The sequence below is a fragment of the Podarcis filfolensis genome (genome assembly GCF_964270895.1).
Source record: "Podarcis filfolensis genome assembly, chromosome: 1".
In the NCBI taxonomy this organism is placed as follows: Eukaryota; Metazoa; Chordata; class Lepidosauria; order Squamata; family Lacertidae; genus Podarcis; species Podarcis filfolensis.
The window spans coordinates 35,027,882-35,050,957 of record NC_139604.1 but is presented as its reverse complement, the minus strand read 5'-3'; the positions used below and the strand labels follow the sequence as shown (position 1 = coordinate 35,050,957).

General features: G+C 43.2%; 1 protein-coding gene across 7 annotated transcripts in view; it reads left to right on the top strand.

The window, feature by feature from the left end:
- LYPD6B (LY6/PLAUR domain containing 6B) overlaps positions 1-23,076 on the top strand; it is a 61,344-nt gene that overhangs the window by 14,537 nt on the left and 23,731 nt on the right. Inside the window, exon 2 of one of the 7 annotated variants that reach the window (XM_083579851.1) lies at positions 16,021-16,104. The exons of 5 other annotated variants lie outside the window; for them this stretch is intronic. The gene's annotated coding sequence lies outside the window, so the exon portion shown is untranslated. Of the gene's footprint in view, positions 1-3,911; positions 3,964-16,020; positions 16,105-23,076 lie in introns of those variants that run through there. One more of the 7 variants, XM_083579853.1, reaches the window with a different exon arrangement.

Here is a 23,076-nt window from a genome sequence, read left to right as displayed (position 1 = left end):
GGAATTCCGGAATTCCAGAAGGAGGGTGTGTCCTTCTGAACTGTGGGTCTGAAAGCATGATGTGAAACTTGCTAATTAAGTTGGACCCATGAGACCTCCCAGCCGTTCTATTAGCCTGTTTTTATCAGAATTTCTGATAGTGCTTTGGTTGGAAGTGGACTCTCCACTTCTGCCTACCCAGTCTCTGCAGCTTTGTTTGCTGCATAGATTGTCCATTGAGGGCCAATGTGCAATCTTCATTATGGGTAGTGGGTTCTGTGTGCTCTGGTATCCGAGACCAGGGACCAGGAGTCTGAGCCCCTTTTTCAGGTGAAGAGGAAGCACACACAAGGCTAGCTGCAGAAGCACTTCTACCATATGACTTCATTGTAGAAGACCTAGTGTGAAACTAGAGGCTGTCCTACTCCTTCATGGTAGGATGATGAATAAAATTTGTATACCGCACTATATCCTTAGATCTCAGGGCAGTTCACAACATAAATGGGCAGGTCTCATTAGGCTCATCTAGTGGAAGTGCTGGAGAGGGCTGGGACCCTTTAATCAAATAAATGCCTTCCAGTGCAGATGGGGCTAACAATTGGAAATCAACTGCTGCTACTATATAGGGCTCCATTTAAGTTTGTTTTTTGCAAAGAGTTCTGTGGTTTTAGAGCTAAGCTGGAACCTTGCATCCAGTCTGAACAATGCAGCCTGCATAGACTCTTTCTTGTTTTTACATCTAGCCTGAAGCTCACCCTGCTTTTCATCAGAGTGGGATAATAGCAGCAAATTTTTTTCATTTAGCACAGGGTGAGGAATATCTGTATTTTTTCCCTGAGGACCATATTCACCCATGAACAGTTTTCTAGGGGCTACAAGCCCATGATGGGCATGGCCCACTGTGAGTGGGGCCACCCACATTCTTACATGCCCACTAAACCTCTCCATCCAACCCATCACCATGATAGGGATGAAATCACTCCTTCCTCACTTGGGCCTGCATGCATTTTATTTCAGTGAAGGCACCGCTAGGTTGGGAGATAGCAGGCCACTTGGTAAAATTTGGCAGGCTAATCCAGGCCTTTGGGTTTGCTGTTCTTTGCGTCTGATTTAGGGTTTTTACCAGTGCATGGAAATGTAGTAATTTCAGGCAGAGCACTGCGTGGTTTTGATTTTATGCTGGATCCGGTAACATTTTGCTGATTGCTGGCCTCAACCCCCATCTCAATCATTTTATATTTATTTGGCAAAATGTATATAAAGCTTTATAATAAAGAATGCAGTATTGTGATGTAGATTTTTTCAATTTCATTGTTCTGTATGGGACAATGACAATAAAGATTATCGTATCGTATCATATTGATTATTCTAAATTGCTGAAATTGCCATGGCTGTTCCTGTGCTGTTGAGGTGAAGTATTTTCAAAGGAGAAGCAGGAAAATGCAAAGGCATTGTGATGTCTCAGAACTGCTTGCGAGAAGTCTCACAATAATTCCTAGAAGTATATATCTGGGGTAGAGAGCGTGGTCCTATGCAGTGATTCAAGGCCCAACACAATAGTTTTTAATCTTGTAGGCTAGAATAAAACTTCTGTATATTTCAGTGAAGATTCCCAAACTGCCCTTTCTAGATGACTCATATGTCCCACTTGTTTTCTGTTCCCAGGAAATCCTAATCATCATTTGGATTAGTTGCCCTGTCTACCTACAGAAGAATACCATTCCTATTTGTAATAACTTGCTTGGGGCAGGGACAACTTGGAGGGAGGAGTATCTGCTGGTACTGATGAAACCACCTTTTCATCTCCACCCACTGAATTAAGGAAAACTTATCCATGTGGCATTCCATGGAGCATGTATTTAGGTTAATTATTATTTTGCTGGTATGGAGAACAGCTTTAGCAGAGACAATATCCTAAATTAGAAGCCTGATCCTGTAAATGTTACTGTAGACCAAGCTTCCTCAACCTCAGCCTTTCAGATGTTTTTGGCCTACAACTCCCATGATCCCTAGCTAGCAGGACCAGTAGTCAGGGATGCTGGGAACTGTAGTCTCAAAACATCTGCAGGGCCGAGGTTGAGGAAGCCTGCTGTAGGCGTTAAGGACCAAACATCATGTTGCATTGAAGCTCCTGGTGTAGGTTTCATTTTTCCCCCTCAGTCCATTTTTGGGGAGAGGAGGTGCAAATCTAATCTTCATGGTGAAGCTGATAATCCCAGAAGCAGTGAAATGGTATGAAAACAAGTTCTGGTCAAGAAAACTTGAGGTTATGGTTTGAGTTGGCCTGAATGTTGGCTTTAAAGACAGAAATGTCTCTTGTCTGCCTGGGCCCTTGCTGGAACACAAGACACAGAAGGCTGGGCAATGCTTTAGTCAAGCTAAGTTCATGTGGAAAGAAGATATAAGGTGTGATGCTCCCTATGGACTGCAGTGACCCATTGTCTGTTTTGGTGTTGATGTAAGCTGCCCCATGAGGGTTTTGCTCTGAAAAAGGTGGCTTATAAATCTTTGATAATAAATAAAGAAATAGTAAACACTGTTCTTTCTTGAATAAGATGACTGAAATTTCTAAACTCCAAATATGACTATCTACCCTTACGATTTTCTAAATACTGGCAAAGACAAATAGATTCCCCCCCCCCATCGCTTGAGAACATGGGGAATTTAGAATGGCATGAGCTTGACATCTCATACCCTTGAGGTGGAGGTGACATGACCTTCCAGTTCCTCTATGAAAGAACCAGGTTGGGTGGCTAATAATTATTGTGCAGCCGGATACTGGGGGGTGGGGGAAGTGTCAAGTGAGCCAGGTTTTCTACTTCATTAGTTTGACAAAATGAATGAGCTGGTATGTCGAGGTGAGAGACGTGACTCGTTGGCCAAAACTGGGAGCAAGGTTGGGGCAGAAATTTGATCGGGCCATACAATGGATGCTTTCCAGTTTACCTCGCCAGCTCCTGTAACGGGTAATTTCATGTTTGATTATAAATTCCTCTGAGGTAAAAGAAACATGCAGCTCCTGGTAAGCCATTTTAAGCAAAGCCTGCTGTCACCATAGTTACAAATGTCAAAACAGTCGTGCAGAAGTCAAAAGGCAATAAATGCAGCCCCCAATCTGCTAAAGGGGCGAGGGAAGACCCTGGGAGATGTGTGACTGTAAACGGAGTGAGGAGGTTACTACAGAGAAGCCTCAATTTTGCCACAGAGGGGAGCATAGTAAGACTCGTTCCTGGACTGTGAGTGGTGCTTCTGTCATAGAAGGTGGCACCTGCTCCTACTACTCCAAAAAGAAAATGTGGCTCATGGAGCAACTGCATCCTTGCAGACTGTGTACGTCTCTGACATTCAGCTGTGTATGAAAACAGTTGCAGGATCCACTGCTTAGTTCAGGCCCTCTCAGAGGTCCAGAGAGCCCTGGACTGGTTCAAGTTTTTGAGACTCCCTTGCCATAATAAAATTAATAAAAAAAGAATGAGACACACAAAGAAAACAAGGCATAATCTAAAATTATTATTGTTATTAGTATTATTATAATTATTAAGCAAATGCTTGTTGAGTCTTTTTCTGTGCAACTGTGGCAGTGTGTGTGTTTCTCAAACTGCATTTCTTATTTCCTTAAATTTTAAACTCTAAGCAATGAGGATATTTATGTCAGTTGTGCTGCTGCATCCAGGACTCATATTTGACACCAATGTTAGCAACATCCTGGTAATTTGACTTTGGTTAGGTCCTTTGCAGCAGAGCCATAGCTACAGGGTTGGGGGTGGGCTAACCAGATTTTTTGCCACTAGTGAAGCCTCCAGAGCAGTGCCATTGAGGCTCCCAGCCTGTGTGTGGTGTGTGTGTGTGCCAAACCAGATCTTTGACCTGGGTGAAATAATGCCTAGCTTTGGCCTTGCCTTGCAGGAGCAGTAGGGTTCGCAGCACTTCAAACAAAAGCTGTCTACAGTTGGGCATATGAAACCATTAAGAACTACTTGAAGGGTAGGCGAGCCCTTTGATTGTCACATTGCATGTATTCCTGCTTCAACTTGCATAGGCAAACCAGAATGAGTCTTGCCTGTGATACTTATAAGAGGGAGCATGAAAATAGTCTCCTTGCTAACTTTCGAGATGTTCCACAAAAATTAAATCTGTTGAATGAGACAAAACAATCAAATCAAAGCATCCTTCTACTTGCTTGTATCTTGCCCTGTCTGGCAATTGGCTCTAACAGGGGTGGCCTATATTTATGGCCCTGAGGGTTGCATCTCCACCAGGTTTGTGGGCTGCAAGCCAGTGTGCTCAGAAAGTGGATGTGGCCAACCCATCCCTGGCAGGTGCAGGCAGATACCACACATATTGCAAAAACACCAGGATAAATGCACACATCACATGGGCATACAGCACACAGAGAGATAAAACATTGCCACATTGCCCTGTGTTTTTTTAGATTGATCATCTGATGAGAGGAGAATGGAGTGGTTTTCATTCTCATCATGGAATGTTTAGATGGTATACCTGCTCTTTACCTGTGACACACTATACCAGGAGTGGTGAAATTCTGTCTCTCCAGATGCTATGGACAGCCAAATGGCCTGGCAGGCTGCTTTTTATCCTTGTCCTGGGCCTGGAGCCAAGTGCCGCCATTGGGCACTTGATGCCACACCCAAGGGAACGTCCCAAAGGCCTTGCCGCCATTGGTCAATTTGGTCAGTTTGGCGATAGGGAGATGATCCGGCCTGTCACTGTTCACAAGAGCAGCTCGGGGCCCATCCTCAAAGCTGCCCACCCCACAAGGGTGAACAGACCTCTCATAATCTCATTGGCAATGCTGGCGGGGGCTGATGGGAGTTTTAATCCAACTATATCTAGCAGGTTCCCCACCCTTGCACTGGGCTGTATCCTTTTAATCTATGTGTCTGTTGGGGACCAGTGGGAACTGTGCTTGTTTGCTTTCTAAAAAAGAAAAGAAAAGAAAAAGCGCTTAGGCATTGCTCAGCTACCTGAATGCGTTTGAATGTTTCAAACAGTGAGTACTGTAGTGATGGCCACCAAATTGGATGTCTTTGAAAGAGGATTAGACAAATTTCAGGGTTGCCATGTTTTATTTTTCCCCTCCTCCCTCCCAATCATTTTTCCTTTTATGTCGTGTAATTTTAAATTGTAAACTTGAGGGAAGGAACTCTCTTATCCACTGAGATTTGTAAACAGCTCTGGGAGCCTTATTTGGCCACAGAGCAGCATAAAAATGCTCCAGATAAATAAATATGATTCAGCTGCATGATGAATTATTTTTATCTGATGCTTAGTTTGTCTTGGTGCTTACCCATTGGAACAGTCACTCAAAGCAGGTGTAATGTGGTTCTTTTTCTTAGATAGGTTTCTATTAGTACGGGTGCACAACACTTCCAGTCTTTGCATATCTATTACTTTGCTTTTAACAACAGCATTTGCCTCAATATCTCTGGAAATGACTTTATCTGCAAAAATTTAGTTTTAAATTCTAAGCACATTCATATCCAGCGCTTGATGTGGTTAACCACTTTTAAAAGATAAGATCCCAATCTCATTTTAATTAGATCCTATTTCTGTGCTTTGTTTGTGTTGTCCTTTTCTTCCCTCTCTTACATGTCTGTGGTGAATTTTTTATTAGGATTTACAGCTTGTTGCGGCTGAAAAGCAGATAGCAAGATATATTCAGCAACTGATATGCTGTAATCTTGTCTTATATAAATGGGCTCTTGGCTCACTATCATTCAGCTATGTGAAGCCCTCTTGCTATTACTGCAGGAGGGATAGAACGAGCTGAAGTAAATGGTATGTCTGGATTCCTGCAAAATATTTAATGTATCTTGAGAGTTACTGTTCAAAACAAACAGATTGTGATGGTAACACATCTTTCTTAATTCCTTGTCCAAATAACAATTCCTTGTCCAAATAAAGAACTGGTTGGGATTCAACTCTTTGTCCTGCTGGCATAAGCCTGTGGGAGGATTTCTGCTAGTGCATTGGGACTTCCTTCCCTCTCCTTAACCCAAGCCCCTCAGAATTGGGTGGAGGTTGAGGGAAAACCCAGAACAGGGCACAAGAGATGAAGAGGAGGAGGGATTGTTCCATCTGGCAAGCCGAAAAGCTTGCACTGATTGAAAGATTGCCACAGTGTGATATGTTGAATTCCTCCTGCTATATTTTGCCATTCTGCTTTAAAAATAGAATGCATTGAAGCACTGTTGTTGCTTGTATATTTACATGAAAGATCATCTATTCCAATCTCACATTTTTAGGACTTCCCATTTGGTCATAAATCATGTGGGCAGCTGTGGCCCACTGTGATGATCTGTTTTCCATCGTAGGGTTGTTGGAGCAAAAACTACTAAATGTCTTGTAGCACCTTAGACCAGGTCAGCTGAAGGATAACACCTCTTGCATCTGATGAAGTACACTTCAGTCTAGTCCACAAAAGCTTATGCCACAATAATTATGTTTTGTTGTTTGTACTGTTGTATTCTTGTGGTGCCAGATGCATGCATAGGTTAGCCGCATTCTGAAAAACCATGCTGCTGAGATAATTTTTGTTTTTTTATAACCTTTTAATTGTTTTTGTATGTTTTTAATTGCATTATTTCATGACTGGTGTGTTTGCTGCCCTGGGCTCCTTTGGGAGGAAGTGTGGAATATAAATTTAATACACAAATAAGAATTTCACATTAATTGGGGCAGAGTTATGTCTTTGACCCTGCAGTTGTACCTAACAGCAGGGGAAGGATGGTTTTTCAGAAGAGAAGTGATGGGTTCAGGAGCCTCGACCTATTGTCTGGTTTTCCACTAGAACTTGCTTATCCAGCCCACTGCTGTTCTTCAGTGACCTGGGTTTGCAGACGTGGCTCAACTGCTGTCACATGTACCTTTTGATAATTCTGCACTCCCCACATGAGTACTGTTATGGCTAACTACTTCTGAAATTACGAGCTCTTTGAAAACTAATTTGCAATGCTCCTTCAAATGCATGCCTGTACATGCATGCATGTGCACGTTGATGTTCAGAGAGCAGAACTCAAAAGCTACCAGGCACGCACAAGGCCTTCGACATTCCTGAAATAGCTATCTCTGTATGTATTATACGGTTGCTTCCTGCTGCTGTACTTGTTGTGTGGTCATTTGCTGCCTCTGTTTTCAACATACAGCTCCTGCTGTCCCCTGTGATTCCGTGATGTCAATGAGAGCTGGATGGCACTACATTACGCAAAGGCCATGCTGCCACAATAAAAAAAAAGTGTGAAAATATATGCTATGGCAGCGTGGCCCTAGGGCTGGTAAGGATTTTGATGGGCCAAATTCCAAGTTGACAGGAATTTGTATACAAAAATTAAGTGGCTAGTATATAAAGACACAGTTTAGCTGACTGTGCTGTGTATATCTTTACTATTGCATTTTGTGAATAGTTTTACACCCACAGGTATATACCGGTATATATTCCTGCCAGCTGATGGCAACACCTCACGCATCTAATCAACTGGACTCAAGTCCACAAAAAGGAGTCACCTTTTTGGCTTCACCAGAAGGCACCCGTTTGTCAGCTTCTCCTACCTCTTCAGTACTCGTTGATTTAATTTAAGAGGCTTTCTGTTATAAGATGTCTGTTTAACTAAGTTGGCCCACCAGTGTTAGGGATCTGGGTATGGATCTTGATTTATTTTCCGCCTGTTTACCTTTTCACGTATCTTATCTTTCATCCTTTCAGCTTCCATTTCAATTGTTTTATTCAGTGCTTTTTTCTAAAAAAATGTTTAGGGGTACTCTCATTTTGGCTCAAGAAAATCACCATTTTATAGTTCAAATCAGGAAAAATAAATGCAGTAAATGGACAAAAGTACAAATAACATGCATTACCTCATATTACACAGCTGACCATCACAGTAACTTCCACATTGGCATGAGGTTGTATGCACTAGCATCTTCCCGATTCCTCTGCTTGCTGTTGGTGTTCATCGTCAGATGTTGTCCTTTCAAAAACCATGAATTTACATACACCAATTCCTACTTCACACATTAAACCCTCGCTTCTGTCTGAGACTCAGGAAACACTGTGACAGGAAATGAGGCCGCCATTGGGGGTAGCAACGAAACTGACAATTCACCGTGCTAGAGAAGAAACTAAAAATTTTAAAATCCTCTTCCATTAGATTCACAAAATGTTTAGGGGTACATGTACCCCTGCGTCCCCCCCAGAAAAAGCACTGGTTTTCTTCCTTTTGTCAACTGTCCTGAGAATAGAACTGAACAACTGCAGTGTTTAGACGTAGTTTATGTCATAATTATGCCAGTCTCTTGTTCTGTTTTGACAGGAAAATAACAAATGTTTATTAAGTATAACAAAAGTACAGAATGAAGATGGGCAAACTGCCACCTAACAAAACATTATCAGCAATATTCGTTCAGTGCATTTGTTAGTCTTTTAAGTGGTACAGAACTTTGTTGTTTTTGCTAAAACAGACTTGCGTGACTACTCGTTTGGAAGCTGACTTTTTGTTTGTGAATCTCATTGTTAGTGTGTTTCTCTGTGTGTTTGGGTTCGTATCCTTTGGCTTCGTGCCAACTCAAGTATGCTCCAGGGGGAAAATCATTCATTTTCATACAGGGGAAATTTGGCATGTAACCAGCATTACCGTGAATGGGCCTTGTCTGTCCAAATCACAACAGAAGAGATTTTAGTACTCAGCATGATGGTGGGTGTGGCAGAGAGTAACAACAGTAGCAACAAGAGGATGAAAGCAAGGATTGCCTCTCAAAATGGCAGCTAGTCAAAGAGCTAGGATCTGACACACAAAGAGGCGGGAAAACCCCTACCAAACAAGCACTGCAGTGCCTGTAAAACCATAATGTCTACCTGAGTTAATTTATCACTCAAGAAAAAGCCAGGTCATATGTTCTCAGTGTAATATGTATTTATTGGGTGTAGAGACAGCCGCATCTTCAAAGTGGTTTTGAGGAAATCCTTTCAGAAATGTTTGTAATATCTGTAATTTGTGTGAATATGCCTACAGCAAAAATAGCTCAAAGAACACACAACTAAATTTATGTACCAGGATAAATATTTATATGTAAATCTAAGTGTGACTGTGTAAGATGCAGAAAAGACCTCCAGTAGACAGATATGGAAGTTCTTGTGCAGCTTAATTACATATGGTTTGGATTTGATAGCATTTCTGAAGCCTTTGGTTCATGTTGGGGAGCCCTCAGCTCTAAGCTTTAGATTAAGGTGCTTTTTTTTTTACATTGAGGGATTCATGTTATAATGGGTGGGGGGAAAAGTGAGAGATGGTGACTGCTGGCCATATATTTTGTAAGTTGACCTGTTTCTTGGGCCAGGACTTTTTGTATGTGTGGCAGTAAAGAGTACCAGTACCCCCCTTTTTTGCTGCCTATTTTGTGCTGGCACCTATGACACTTCTATCAATATATGACTATAAACACCTCATTGTTATTATTATTTTGGTTAAAAAAAACACCCCACACTGGCCCTGGCTTTGTCATCTGCTGACCAAACAATGGTGTCAGATTGAAAGGAAATCAACACAGGTGTGGGATCCTGGGACAATCAGGATTCTCCTTTGCATGGAAGAGCCTTACGCACATACATCTCATTCAGACCGATGCAAAAGCCACAGCTAACAGACTGGTGGCTATAACTAGAAGGTGCAATCTCATACTCCATTCACATGTTTCTGAAGATGTGAGACGGGAGTTGCTGGCGCTACCTGAACCTGAACATTCTGTGTCCCAGGTGGTGAACCTGCTTGATTATTTTGACAGGGGTAAATGTCAAGTTTCCTGTTCCAGTAGCCAATGATTCCTTAATCTCAAATGTGGAAATCATCATCTACAGTAGGTCTTTTTATAAGAGAGTTGTTATGGAAAGGTATGAGGCTCAGGTGGATGCAGCCAATGCTGCGTGGAAGGCGACAGCTTATCCTGCCACAACAAATGTTATGTCATTCCATCATGATCAATGTTTCGTAATGCAACAAATATTCTGCAATTCCGTCATGATCAATACAGTGGTGCCTCGCAAGACGAAATTAATTCGTTCTGCAAATTTTTCCGTCTAGCGAATTTTTCGTCTTGCGAAGCACGAAATCCCATAGGAATGCATTGAAAATCAATTAATGCGTTCCTATGGTCAAAAAAAGTCCAAACAAAGCCAAATTTGGTACAACAAGAGTTTATTAAGTGCTCTTTAAAGTCACACATACTGTAAAGAGCATTTCAAAATTCAAACCCAGAATTTTTTTTTTAAAACAGCAGAGTGCCCCAATGGTCACAAAAAATCATAAAAATGCAGAAAAAAAACACAAGCTTCCAGATTCTTGCAAACCCCTCCCCAACTGTTCCCCCAGCCACCCAGCACACAGAAATTCAAATCCAGAATTTTTTTAAAAAAACAGCAGAGTCTCCAATGGTCACAGAAAATCATAAAAATGCAGAAAAAAACCACAAGCTTCCAGATTCTTGCAAACCCCTCCCCAACTGTTCCCCCAGCCACCCAGCACACAGAAATTCAAATCCAGATTTTTTTTTAAAAAACAGCAGAGTGCCCCAATGGTCACAAAAAATCATAAAAATGCAGAAAAAAACACACAAGCTTCCAGATTCTTGCAAACCCCTCCCCAACACCAAGTCCTTGAATTCCAAACACCCCAACCCAAAATCCAACCCCCCCCAAAAGTTTTAAAAGCTTAACTTACCAAATGGCTGCAAAAGAAGTTTTGGAAAAGCTTCAAAAATCACCAAAGTCTTTAAAAACCTCAAAAAAGGCTACTATGTACACTGCGTTCTATGAGTTGCTCTTCGAAGTCAAGTCGCAACTGTATTAACGGTGTTAAGAGAAAGGAAACAAACTTGCAAGACGTTTTCGTCTTGCGAAGCAAGCCCATAGGGAAATTCGTCATGCGAAGCAGCTCAACAAACGGAAAACCCTTTCGTCTAGCGAGTTTTCCGTCTTGCGAGGCATTCGTCTTGCGGGGCATCACTGTATTTCGTATCTAAGCAAGGGCTTATATTGGAGTTGTGGGGTTCTGGGAGTGTCAATAAATTCTGCAAATGCATACGTTCGGTGAAGTATTCTGATTTTTATTAAAGCTCTAACACATTTGTTGCACTGTGACTCATCCTGGTCTCTTGTGCTGCACCGGTTAACCTGTCATGGTACTGTGATCAGTGGCTTAGAGAACCTCCTGGATTTCCCAAATAGGTTTTAACTGAAGTGGCTTTGGCAGCGTATTCATTTCCTGCGGGTGTTCATTTCCTGCAGCACAAAGACCAACTATGTATCTGACATGCAAGGGCAGTTCCTTGAGGCCGCAGTTATAATGGCATTCTAAACAGTCTCGCTGAGCAAATAAATCTTTCTCTTTGCCTGAGATGTATGTGGCATGCCATCTATTAATGTGGGTTTCCTGCGTTTTGATCTCCTCAGCATGCAACAGCTCAGACAAAAGCAAATCATCTGATCATGTTTCGTACTATTTCATGCTTATTTCCCTGCTTTCTGTTTTATTTCTTCCAGTCCAGCCATCCATAGCAACCTAACCTCCATAAACACATCTTTGTGTACCTTGATAAGACACTAACCTTTTTGCTTACAATCACAGGGCATATTCTACAGTAGGTGCTCCTTCCCCTGCCTCCCAGCTCTGCAGGGTTCCTGGGAGAATGACCATTTCAGATTCATAGTGTAGATAGTAAGTCCTAAGGACTGGTGTGCACATGCAGCAGAATAAGGTGGTGCAGCTCAGCTTTCTACTTGCAGGACTTAAAAATAAATAAATCAGGATTAGTCCGTTCCCAAAATATGAGGCCCAAGCTGCTAGCTGAACTGGTACAGTGGGAGGGGGGTGTCTACTGCTTTGGGAGGAACTTTGGTTTAGGAAAGTCACAAAAAGCTGCATAAAAAAACGAGAAAAACCACTGAAAAGCCAGTGTAAAGAAGAGCATCGGAGAGAACAAAACCCACCATCCACTAAAAGCCTGGGCCAGGGTGGGGACTGGGAACGTATATTATAACCTGGCTTCTACAAAATAAAGGTGATGCAGAAATATATATATGTATATATGTCTGGAAAGGAATGTCCTAATCAAGGCATCACTATGGTTTTTTTTGAGTAATTTGATCTTGGTGGTTTCTGATTTTAACTTACCTGATTTGCAGTTCCCACAGTAATGTGCAGTCCATTATCCTTATCAGATTTTGCTCTTCTCCGGATTTTGGTATGCTGTTCTCAGCTTGTAAAAGTGCCAAAATGCATTTAGAAATGCATATTTAGGGATAAAATACAGTAAAACAAATATTATTTAAATGCAATTTTGGGGGGATTTTTTTTAATTTGTAATTTTAATGTGGAATTGAGATTGAACAAAATTATGAATGAACACATGTGAAAGTAACATGGACTAGTCTGTCCATCCCTTGGCACTGCTCTAGGGAAGGTCCCTATTGCTCAGCACATTACCTACCAGTGAAGGCAGGTTCAAAAGGGTGATATTAAATAATGGACATATTTACAATATTACTCCATAGCTGAAGACACACAGCAAGAGACAAAGTCAAGAACCTGCAAGGCAGAAACTCCAGGACATTTTGAGAGTCCATCACAGCTATCTTTTTTGGCATGAATGTGTACGAACCTTGGAGCACTATCTTGAGCTAATCTCCTGTGGTTCCCCACCCCTATACCCCTTTGTGTGTGGTTAACACATTGACTAAGCTTCAGAATGAAAGATGAACCACTAGCTTTGTTACCAAGGTTTTGGCTCTCTGCCACCAGTCAAGGCTAGGCACAATAACCTTCACTTCAATTAAATAAAAGTTAGATGGATAGTCATTACCTTCTCATTCTTCTTTCATCACTGCCACCCTAATCACAGAAGCTCAAAAACTGGAATTATAAAATTGCAGGGCTTGTGGTGATTTGAAGGTCATCCAAGTTAAGTGGTGTTGGATGTGTGCTTTACCCTGGTACGACTCATACATGCATGACATCCTGGAGGCCCGTGTTCCTCAGACTGGCCACCTCCAGATTACAATTCTGATCATTCTTGACCATGGGAGTTGCAATCTGGTAGCATCTGGAAGGCACCAGGCCGGGGAAGGTAGTTGCTGGCAAAGATGAAAAATCTCAAGGCCACCAGGTTATCTTACTTATGGTACTCAAGCAATTGGGTAGATGAGCAAGGCCAAACTGCGGCCTGTGATAGAACTTGGATGTTTAAGAAAAGTGAAGGGACCTAGAATTGTATGAGAGATGTTTCTCGTGAGTTTGTGTCCTGCTGCATTAGAGGTCATAACTGAAGGGGAAAATAGCAAGGATCTGACCAGAGGAGGAAGGCAAATAGGAGTCCCCACTTGAGGTGAACAACATGGTGGGGAAGGCAATGGTAGGTCTAGGGAGGGAGAACCTGTTGTGAGGAAAGAGTCATGTTGAGTATTATTAGAGAGGCATGCCCCCAAAATTGGCCCTATGGAGGTTGGGAGGGCTCCCAGAACAGTGTGCAGTAGGTAGAGTGGTGGGGAGTCATTCTACCTGGCAACCTGAAACGTTTGCACAGATGGAACAACTGGAAGAGCACAGTGTTGAATTCAACCCGATGTTATTTCTACAATAAAGTCAAATTAGCTTCCAAAAAAAGTTCACAAAATACAGAAAACACGTTAGGAGTTAAAATTACAGTAAAAAAAGTTGAAAGTACAAAAATGTTTCAACTGTTAACAAATACCCTAGTTAGCTAAAATGTGTCATTGGGTCTCTGTAAGGCTTTTTAGCAATCTCTTGTCAATAGTAACAATTGATTATTGGATTGCTGCAAACACATCCGTTGCTGTGTGCACACAGCAGGATATCTTCATAAAAGATCATTGCACTCCGTGTCTTTCACAGAACTGGCCCACCCAGGAGGCAAGTTGAGGCAGCGGGATCCACAGGGGCAGAAGACCCCAATGTACATCTTTATTCACCTGATGAATATCTTCCCTCACCCCTTCTCCCCTGGCGGAGAATGGGGTGCCATTTTGTGGTTTGCCTCAGGTGCCTAAATGTCTTGGACCGGCCCTGCTCTTTCATATGAGTTGAGTTTCACATTCATTCCTGTATGGAAAGCTATGAATCACATCATTGCATTTTTTTTTTATACTGAATAGTAAATTGTGTGTGCTGTCAGGGCAATGCCCTTGGTGCTCCAGAGTTTTTACCATGGATCTGGACCCTACAGTTCTTTTAGCATGCTACTTCCACCCTTAACAAACAAGCAGAAGCCATGCCTTGCGTGTCTTTGTGTTGATTTTCTTCTGCCTGTGAATACCAATCCTCTGTGCTTCTCCCTCCCCCCACAAAGAAACATGAATACTGTTTTTGTTGCCTTTTGTAGCTTGATTTCTGTAACTAGATCTTGCTCTCTGTAGTCTCTATTATGCCTGCTGCTAAACTGCTCCTTTGATGGGAGAGGCTTCTAGTTACCAAATTCCCCAAAACCTTCACTGAGATGTGAACATCTATATATATCGGCCTCCCAACTTTATTTTGGAAGGCAGGCTGTTAAAGATGTTACACTGGTTCTGCCTTCTGCTGCTGCAACATTTCTCTACATCCATGGAAAGTTACCAAATACTCTCGTGCTAACAGACAGCAGAGAGATGCAGGTAGCTGAGCAAAAGAGGGACCAGGTATAGAGTCCAGCAACAGCAGGGAACAGAAACCTATTGGATTTGAGATGAAAAGCATATATGTAAGTAGCAGTAATGTTGAGAACATATTTAAAAAAAATGCTTTGTGGCAGCAAAGGTTGGCACCGCTGTCGAAAGAAGATACAGGGGGAAAGAAGCTTCTCAGTCCAAGAAGTTTGGATAGATGATTATAAGCCACCAAGTTAGACTGGGGTGCACAGAAGAGGAATGTTTTCATATTTTCAAAGCCGACTCTGAGAATTCATGTCAGAGGCAGTATAATGAAATCAGATTAGCCTACCCTCTTGCCTTGCCTTTTTAATGCGATGAGGAGATAAACAAGCATGGAGTACTCATCCTGAGTGAATCAGAGAGGGTCCTCTGCTACCTCTTGATTGTTAACAGGTGACATTGGGCAGGTAAGATCCTTGGAGGGAGTTGCTTTCTGTTTAAGTGCTTCTAACGTGAACCTCTCAGCACAAGCTTTCCATTTCTAAAATTCCATCACCCTCCTTAACTCGGCTTCTTCATGCTCTGCTCCATCACTAGGTCATGCATCAGTGTGCTCTGTGTGAAAACGACTTCAGTGCTGGCCACCTGCCATATAAACCTGTGCCTATGTTTGCAAATGATCTCTCTCACCTTTTGGAAGTGCATCTTTTACTTGATGAATAATTCATACATATTTGAAATGCAACATTCAGCTCCTTTGCAGATGTTCTGAGCTTGAATTGTAGAACTGTTTGGAGTTTCAAAGGCAGGTTTGTCTCGAAACTAGCTACAGGGTTTTACTCAAAACGTTAACATTCTTTGCCTCTCACTGTCTACCAGCTCTTCATATATGCTTTGCAGAATTTTGAGCTGCATGACAGCCCCGGATAAAGGCTGCTGAGCCTGGTTTGATGACCTGTCCTCTTTATCTCTTTATCTTTATCTCTTCATCTCTTTTATTATAAATCCATCTAGTAACTGCCTTTTCATTCTGATGACTTTTAGCATTTGCTGAAAACAGCTGTTTTAATACCATATACTTTTTGCATGCATTGGTTAACTATTTGGTAGAACTGAGAACATTTAGGAATTGATAAATATGTATCAGCCAGACAATAAAAGGGCTCATTTGAAGAAGAAACTAATGTCAATTATGATACAATTTCACTCCATTCCATTTATAGTTTTCTACCCCCCACCTTCACCACTACATTGCCAATGAGAAAGCTCAGCCTCATTGAGCTATTTTTAGGGGATTGTGGCATAGGATTTTGTTCCCAAAGTTTTAATGTGAGATTCTGCAAACCCTTGGGTTACCCTAAGCATGCTGACACCCTGGTTTTCTTTCTCAGTGGTCTCATTTTGACTGCAATCCTGTTTGGCACCTCTCAGGTGTGCACCATTGCCATTATAAGAGAACAAAGGAGGCGTTCATGGTGAGTTCCGGCACCTCTTTTTCTAGAAAAATAGAGCTGGGTGTGGGTATTAAGTGGCACCTGTAAAAGTTCCACTTCTGCCTATCGAAGTGGTCAAGTGGACACATATAATGGGGTAAGGCGATCTCATAGGCAATATTGGCCCCAAGTTGTTAATGGGCTTTATCTACTAATAGCAACACCTTGAACTCAGCCCAGTTGCAAATCGACAACCAGTTCAGACCTCTGAGCGCATTGCATGGGGTTGCAGTGTGAGTTTGCTGTTTGTAATGCATGGTTCTCTTAGGCTAGGTGGCACTGGTAGCATTCAACAGGCGCCGCTAGACAAATATGGTTTTGAGTTCTTGGAATTTTCATAAACTTGCAGCAGATGACTGGTTTGCAGTTCTCTCTGCTTCTGCTGTCATTGTTTCTGGGGGGAGTGTAGAAGAATGGGGGTTAAGCACTGTGTGCGTGGCAAGTTTGTGCCACATTTGAGGTGAAAGAGGGATGACAGAAAGCAGCAAACCTGGATATAATTTAAATATAAATCAGTGTTTATCCTGCCTTAGTGTTTAGAGGCACAATTATGTCAACAAATAGTGCTGGGTGGTGTGTCATTTTGGGAAACCAGCACAGCTGCAACCCTCTGCGATGTCTATAATTTGACATAATTAAGCCAGCCTCAGCTTAATTAGTTCAGTGTCCCTGGTATTATAAATATTGCATCATCATCATCATCATCATTATTATTATTATTATTATTATTATTATCTCCCCCCCCAGACAATTTCTTTTCTAACTTGGAAACTTTCTCTCTTCCTGCTCCTGCCCTCAACAGTTTTCCTAATGCTAGCAGAGAGACTTAGAAATGACTGGAGAACAGTGCTACAGTCACTGTGCCTCTGGATGGCTGCCACCATGAGTGAACAAAGCCCAGGATTTCTCAGGGAATGCAGGCACTGATACCTTTATCATTTCTGTTGGACCTATTAACACTAGAATGCAGGCGTCTCATTTTCTGTCAGGTGTGCACAAAGACCGTTTGTTGTTGGAGGGGCTGAGCTAGAAACTTGGCCCGGCTTTGCTAACTTCCAGGGACCAGAAGAAGAAATCTGCCATCTCATTACGGTTGACCCAGTTCCTACCTTTCCTTGTAATAATGTTACAGTAGTGTTTAGAGATTTTATGCAAACATACTCTTAAAGCGCTGTCAAGAGAACTCTGGGTTAAGTGGTGACAGGTGCTATTGCATGTATGGGTGTGCTAGCATGTCCCCTTCTCCCTTCCACCCTTCCATTCCCTTATTCAGCATGAGCCCATTAATGCAGCATTTTCAAATAAACTGTTTATATATATATGAGAGAGAGGGAGAGGGGAGAGATTCTATTGACTTTCCAGGTTTCTGTCCTGCTCCAGGGAACCAAATGAACGTGACATGTGCTGCCAGAGACATGTAGAACAGCTGATCTGGGTGAACCCTGATGTTGGTGACCAGATCCCATAGCCTCCAACATTTCTCCAATGAAAACAGAGACATCCTATTCAATAATAATAATAACAACAACAACAAATTTTATTATTTATACCTCACCCATCTGACTGGCTGTCCCGGCTCCTCTGGGCAGCTTCTAACATATATAGAAACATAATAAAACATTAAAGGTTAAACAGCTCACATAATGCCAACATCTCCGTTGAAAATAGGAACATCCCACCATACCCTCCAGCATTTCCCCGATGAAATAGGGACGTCCTAAGGAAAAGCGGGGCATTCTGGGATCAAATCAGAAACCGGGACAGCTTCTGTAAATCTGAGACTGTCCCTGGAAAATAGGGACACTTGGAGGGTCTGGGATGCTCAGTCCCAGAGTGCATTTCTCTCTTTGCTGAACATCAGCCATGACAGAGATAGAAATTCTGCAGGTAATAGCCCAATACTGAATTCACCTCTAATGATGCAAGCCAACTTGCTGACTGCTGAACATTTGACCGAGAGTCTGCTGTGGGGAACACAGACCCAAGGAAAGCAGCTATTAAGGTGTTCTGGAAGTCTGGAAATACAACATAAGAAACCTGGGAATTAATGGGAAATCGAAGAGTAATGGGACCTAAGCAGCCATTAGTCCCCAGTTGAAAATAAAGCAGTGGCCAATGTGTGAGAGTGGCAGGGTATATACTTTATTGACCCTGGGATTCTTTAAAGGCTGTATTAAAGTGTATCACTGGTCTGGCACATAGCAAGTTCACTTTATGATGAATGGGAAAGGTACAAGAAAGGATAATTGTGCCGGAGTGCTGTCATGTGGAGAAAGAAAGGGTTGGGCCTCTTGGGGAATTGTAGAATAATGAGGAATTGTGCCCCAGTCGTACAACATGGCCATTGCTGCTTGGCTGTTTCCTAGCAGGGGTGGAATTTGTCAAGATAGCAAAGCCCTTGAAACTTGTGTTCAGCATTTTTCAGAGCAAAGTACTACACTCTTAAGTGGACCATCCTGCCAGCAGGCATGCCTTTGTCAATAAAGATAGGACTAAAAACACACACAGTTGAGTTTTCTATTATCTAGCAAACCCTGAAACACCACGTGGACCTTTTTTTTTATTAAATGCTCCCTGTTAGGCAAACCTTTCAGAACAGTGTTTCAAGAGGATGTTTCAGAAGGAGCACATGGAAATATGAGGCAGTTAATTAAAATAAAAAGGATCACTCTTGCATATTAAAAAAATTAAGGCACTGGGCAAACTTCCAACTGATTATTTATTACTTGAGATGCTGATCTTTTTTGGGGGGTGTATAGGAAGAGTATAGCTATTATGTTCATGTTCTGATTCAGTGGACATCATCACCATCTGTGTTCAGGAAACTAAAGACAAGGGTAAGCTAGAAACTGGGTTATAGCAGCAGTCCCTCAAATTAAACTAATAACAAGGAATGGTACCTGTTTGGTCACTCCTAAGGATCATTTACTCAAAGGTCTACAAGACTTTTCTTAAAAGCCTGATATATATTCAATGCATCCTTTCACTTCCCTGTATACGGGGCTGGTTTGCACATCATGGTGTGCCGTGATTTATAGCTTCCTGTAAAAAAAAAAGCAGTGTGCTAGTGCTGCTCTGCTCTGCTAGGAGCAGTAAGCCACAAGCCTTGGCTTAGCATTGAGTGTGAGAACCAGGGCTCAGTACAGTGGTGCCTCGCAAGACGAAATTAATTCGTTCCGCGAGTCTTTTCGTCTTGCGATGTTTTTCGTCTTGCGAAGCACGGTCCGTCGCAACTGCGCCTCTTCAAGCGGCTTTAAGAAAAAAGCAAACAAACTCGCAAGACGTTTTCGTCTTGCGAAGCAAGCCCATAGGGGAAATCGTCTTGCGAAGCAACGCAAAAACCGAAAAACCCTTTCGTCTTGCGCGTTTTTTGTCTTGCGAGGCATTCGTCTTGCGAGGCACCACTGTATATGTTTCTCTCTAATATTCCAATAAATGGAAGCCAAGGTTTGTTCTTGGCTTGCCGCTTGTTAGTTTGGGAGAAGCAAACCGTGAGCACTGGTTCACATGTAATGCTAAGCCAGATAAGGACTCATTTTTCATCCTGGGAGATAATTGTGTGTGGAAATGAGCAAAGGGCAACATAATTAATTTTTACTTTGCTTAGGTATATTGATTAGTTTGGTTAACCAATCTACTGAGCAGTCTCTTGTACATAAATCAGAGTAGCTCCAGGTGATCTAAATGAAGTCATTAACATTTTTTAAAAGGCACCTCTCCCACATACACTCCACAGTAGAACCAGATTTTTCCCATAATTTTTTTATTGAAGCTTTTCTATGATACAAAGTCCAAAGAAAGAAAGAAAGGACTTATGATTCTTCATCTGTCAGTTACATAAAAATAATTATTCAAACATTCATTCCACAGTAACATCCAACTTGTTCCACTTTTCATAATCCAGTGTTTTCCCAATCTTTAAACCCAAATATTGTGTGTTCATCTTCCTTTTCACAAAGTCCAAAAGGGGCTCCCAATTAATGATATTGATAAATGTCAACAATAGTTTTCATGGTGGAACCAGACTGATGTATGGGTCACGTAAGGCCTTGTTTTGTATACACAGAGCAGGCGTGGGAGCATTACACTATTGTGCATGGACCCTTGTAATGTGAACCCAGGGACTACACATGTTAAGTGCCTAAGCAAGCAATTTCTGTGTGATCTGCACCCCTTTTCTATAATAGATGGATCACACAAATGGGACCTACTCATCTAGGCATTTAAACACCTCATGTTTAAGAGGTGTTCAAAGAGCAAGGAAGTTTGCAATCCTAAACACACCCAGTGCAGTGGAACGTCTGAGTAGAAAACACAAAGCCAAAGAGATGCTGCAGTACACATGAGGAGAGGCATAATGTGCACAGGAGCCAAGTATGTATCAGTCTTTATGCCTTGTAATGCTATATGACAGTTGCAGGCATAGGCAAACTCTGGCCCTCCAGATGTTTGGGACTACAATTCCCATCATCCCTAGCTAACAGGACCAGTGGTCAGGGATGATGGGAATTGTAGTCCCAAACATCTGGAGGGCCGGAGTTTGCCTATGCCTGGTTTAAGGGGGGGAGTTGAAGCCCCCCATGTCTCTTCTCTAAGTTTTCTTTGGCATGGTTATGAAGATAGTTTACAAACTCCTTGTCTCAATGGAATGAATGGCGGTTGTTCAGCAGCAGTCTCTTGTGCAGCAGCGGTTTCTCCTGTGGTGCTTTCTAATAACACGAGGAAAGTTGCTGCTGTAGCATTCTCTTGTCTCTTCCAAGTGGCCCATCACTGGTACAGAAGGTATGCCTCCTAGACATTCTTCTCCCTCTCTCTTATCAAAGGGAGATATGGGATGAAGACTGCAGGGTGATTAAGGTGCTTCGGAGTGTGGGAGGGATAGTGTGGAAGTATAGCAAACAGTTCCCAAAATTCTTGTCCTTATAATTATTTTGGCTATGTGGCTATGTGTCAAAGGTTATCTGTTACTTGGCTATCTTAATACGCTTCTCACTAAACCAAGGCTGTTAATCTACATGGATTATTTTTACCCCTTCCTGTCTTCAGTAAAACTACAGCGAATTCAGTTTTCTACTCTTATAAAACTTTCTTTGACAAGTGGAAGCAATTTCCACTAAGGCAAAGACACTATTAGATGCAGCTCCTAGAGAGAATTTGCACTGAACACAACAGAGCATTGTGCAAGCCAGGATGGCAGCTTTTCCAGCAGTGAAACTGAAAATCATGTGAAGATGTGCCTTTGTATAGTCAGCTAGTTTCTACATACACTTACATCTGGACAAATAAGAGGCATTATCAGAGTTCAGTGACACATTCCAACCAACCAAAAATACTTGAGGAGTACAAAGCAGGGCTATTGAGGGCTGTAGCTTATGGAGAAGGTAGTGGCTTGAGTAGCCTGAGGGCCTGACAGGCAGTGTGCAAATCCACATTTTGTGACCAACCCATCAGGTATTTTCTACATTATTCTTTGAAGTCTCATGATCAAGTATTTCCATAAAATTCTAAACCTTGAGCTGTGTGCAGCCAACCTAGTGCACACATTTGGACTCCTCATGTTAATTCTGTGCTCCCTATGGTACCCACTGTTGCTAATCCTATGAGGGATATTTGAACTACCGTATTTTTCGCACCATAGGGCACACGCAGTTTTTAGGGGGGGAAATCAAGAAAAAAAATTTCCCCCCCAGCCCCAAAGAGCAGCGTACAGGCTGCGCACAACCTCTCCCTGCCGGAGCGGTTGCGCACGGCTATGGCACAAGCCAAGGCAGCCAGCAGGATGGATCCCGCTCGCTGTTTTGGCTTCCCCTTTAGCCCCGTGCAGCCTCTCCTTGCCAGGAAAGGCTGCGTGGGGCTAAAGACTCCATAGCCCCGTGCAGCCTCTCCTTGCCAGAGGGGTTGCGCGCAGCTATGGAGCAAGCCAAAGCAGCAAGCGGGATGGATCCCACTCGCTGTTTTGGCTTCCCCTTTAGCCCCGCGCAGCCTCTCCCTCCCGGGAGAGGCTGCGTGGGGCTAAAGACTCCATAGCCCCGTGCAGCCTCTCCTTGCCGGAGGGGTTGCGCGCAGCTATGGAGCAAGCCAAAGCAGCAAGCGGGATGGATCCCGCTGGCTGTTTTGGCTTCCCCTTTAGCCCCGCGCAGCCTCTCCTTGCCAGGAAAGGCTGCGTGGGGCTAAAGACTCCATAGCCCCGTGCAGCCTCTCCTTGCCGGAGGGGTTGCGCGCAGCTATGGAGCAAGCCAAAGCAGCAAGCGGGATGGATCCCGCTCGCTGTTTTGCCTTCCCCTTTAGCCCCGCGCAGCCTCTCCTTGCCAGGAAAGGCTGCGTGGGGCTAAAGACTCCATAGCCCCGTGCAGCCTCTCCTTGCCGGAGGGGTTGCGCGCAGCTATGGAGCAAGCCAAAGCAGCAAGCGGGATGGATCCCGCTCGCTGTTTTGGCTTCCCCTTTAGCCCCGCGCAGCCTCTCCCTCCCGGGAGAGGCTGCGTGGGGCTAAAGACTCCATAGCCCCGTGCAGCCTCTCCTTGCTGGAGGGGTTGCGCACAGCTATGGAGCAAGCTAAAGCAGCAAGCGGGATGGATCCCGCTCGCTGTTTTGCCTTCCCCTTTAGCCCCGCGCAGCCTCTCCTTGCCAGGAAAGGCTGCGTGGGGCTAAAGACTCCATAGCCCCGTGCAGCCTCTCCTTGCGGGGAGACGCTGCGCAGGGCTTTCCTGGCTTTACTGTGAGGTGGGGGGATTCACCCACCTCCCGCAAAACTGCCAGAAGCCGCGCAACTCCTTTAAAGAGATCGCGGCTTCTCCTGGCTTTTCTGGGAGGTAGGAGAAGGGACTGATGCGGCCAGTCAGTCCCTTCTCCCTCCTGTGGAAAAGCCCGCAAGAGCGCACGGAGCTTGTGTGCAGCTCTTGGGGGCTTTTCCTGCCTGCCTCCCCCCCTGCATTCGCTCCATAGGACGCACACACA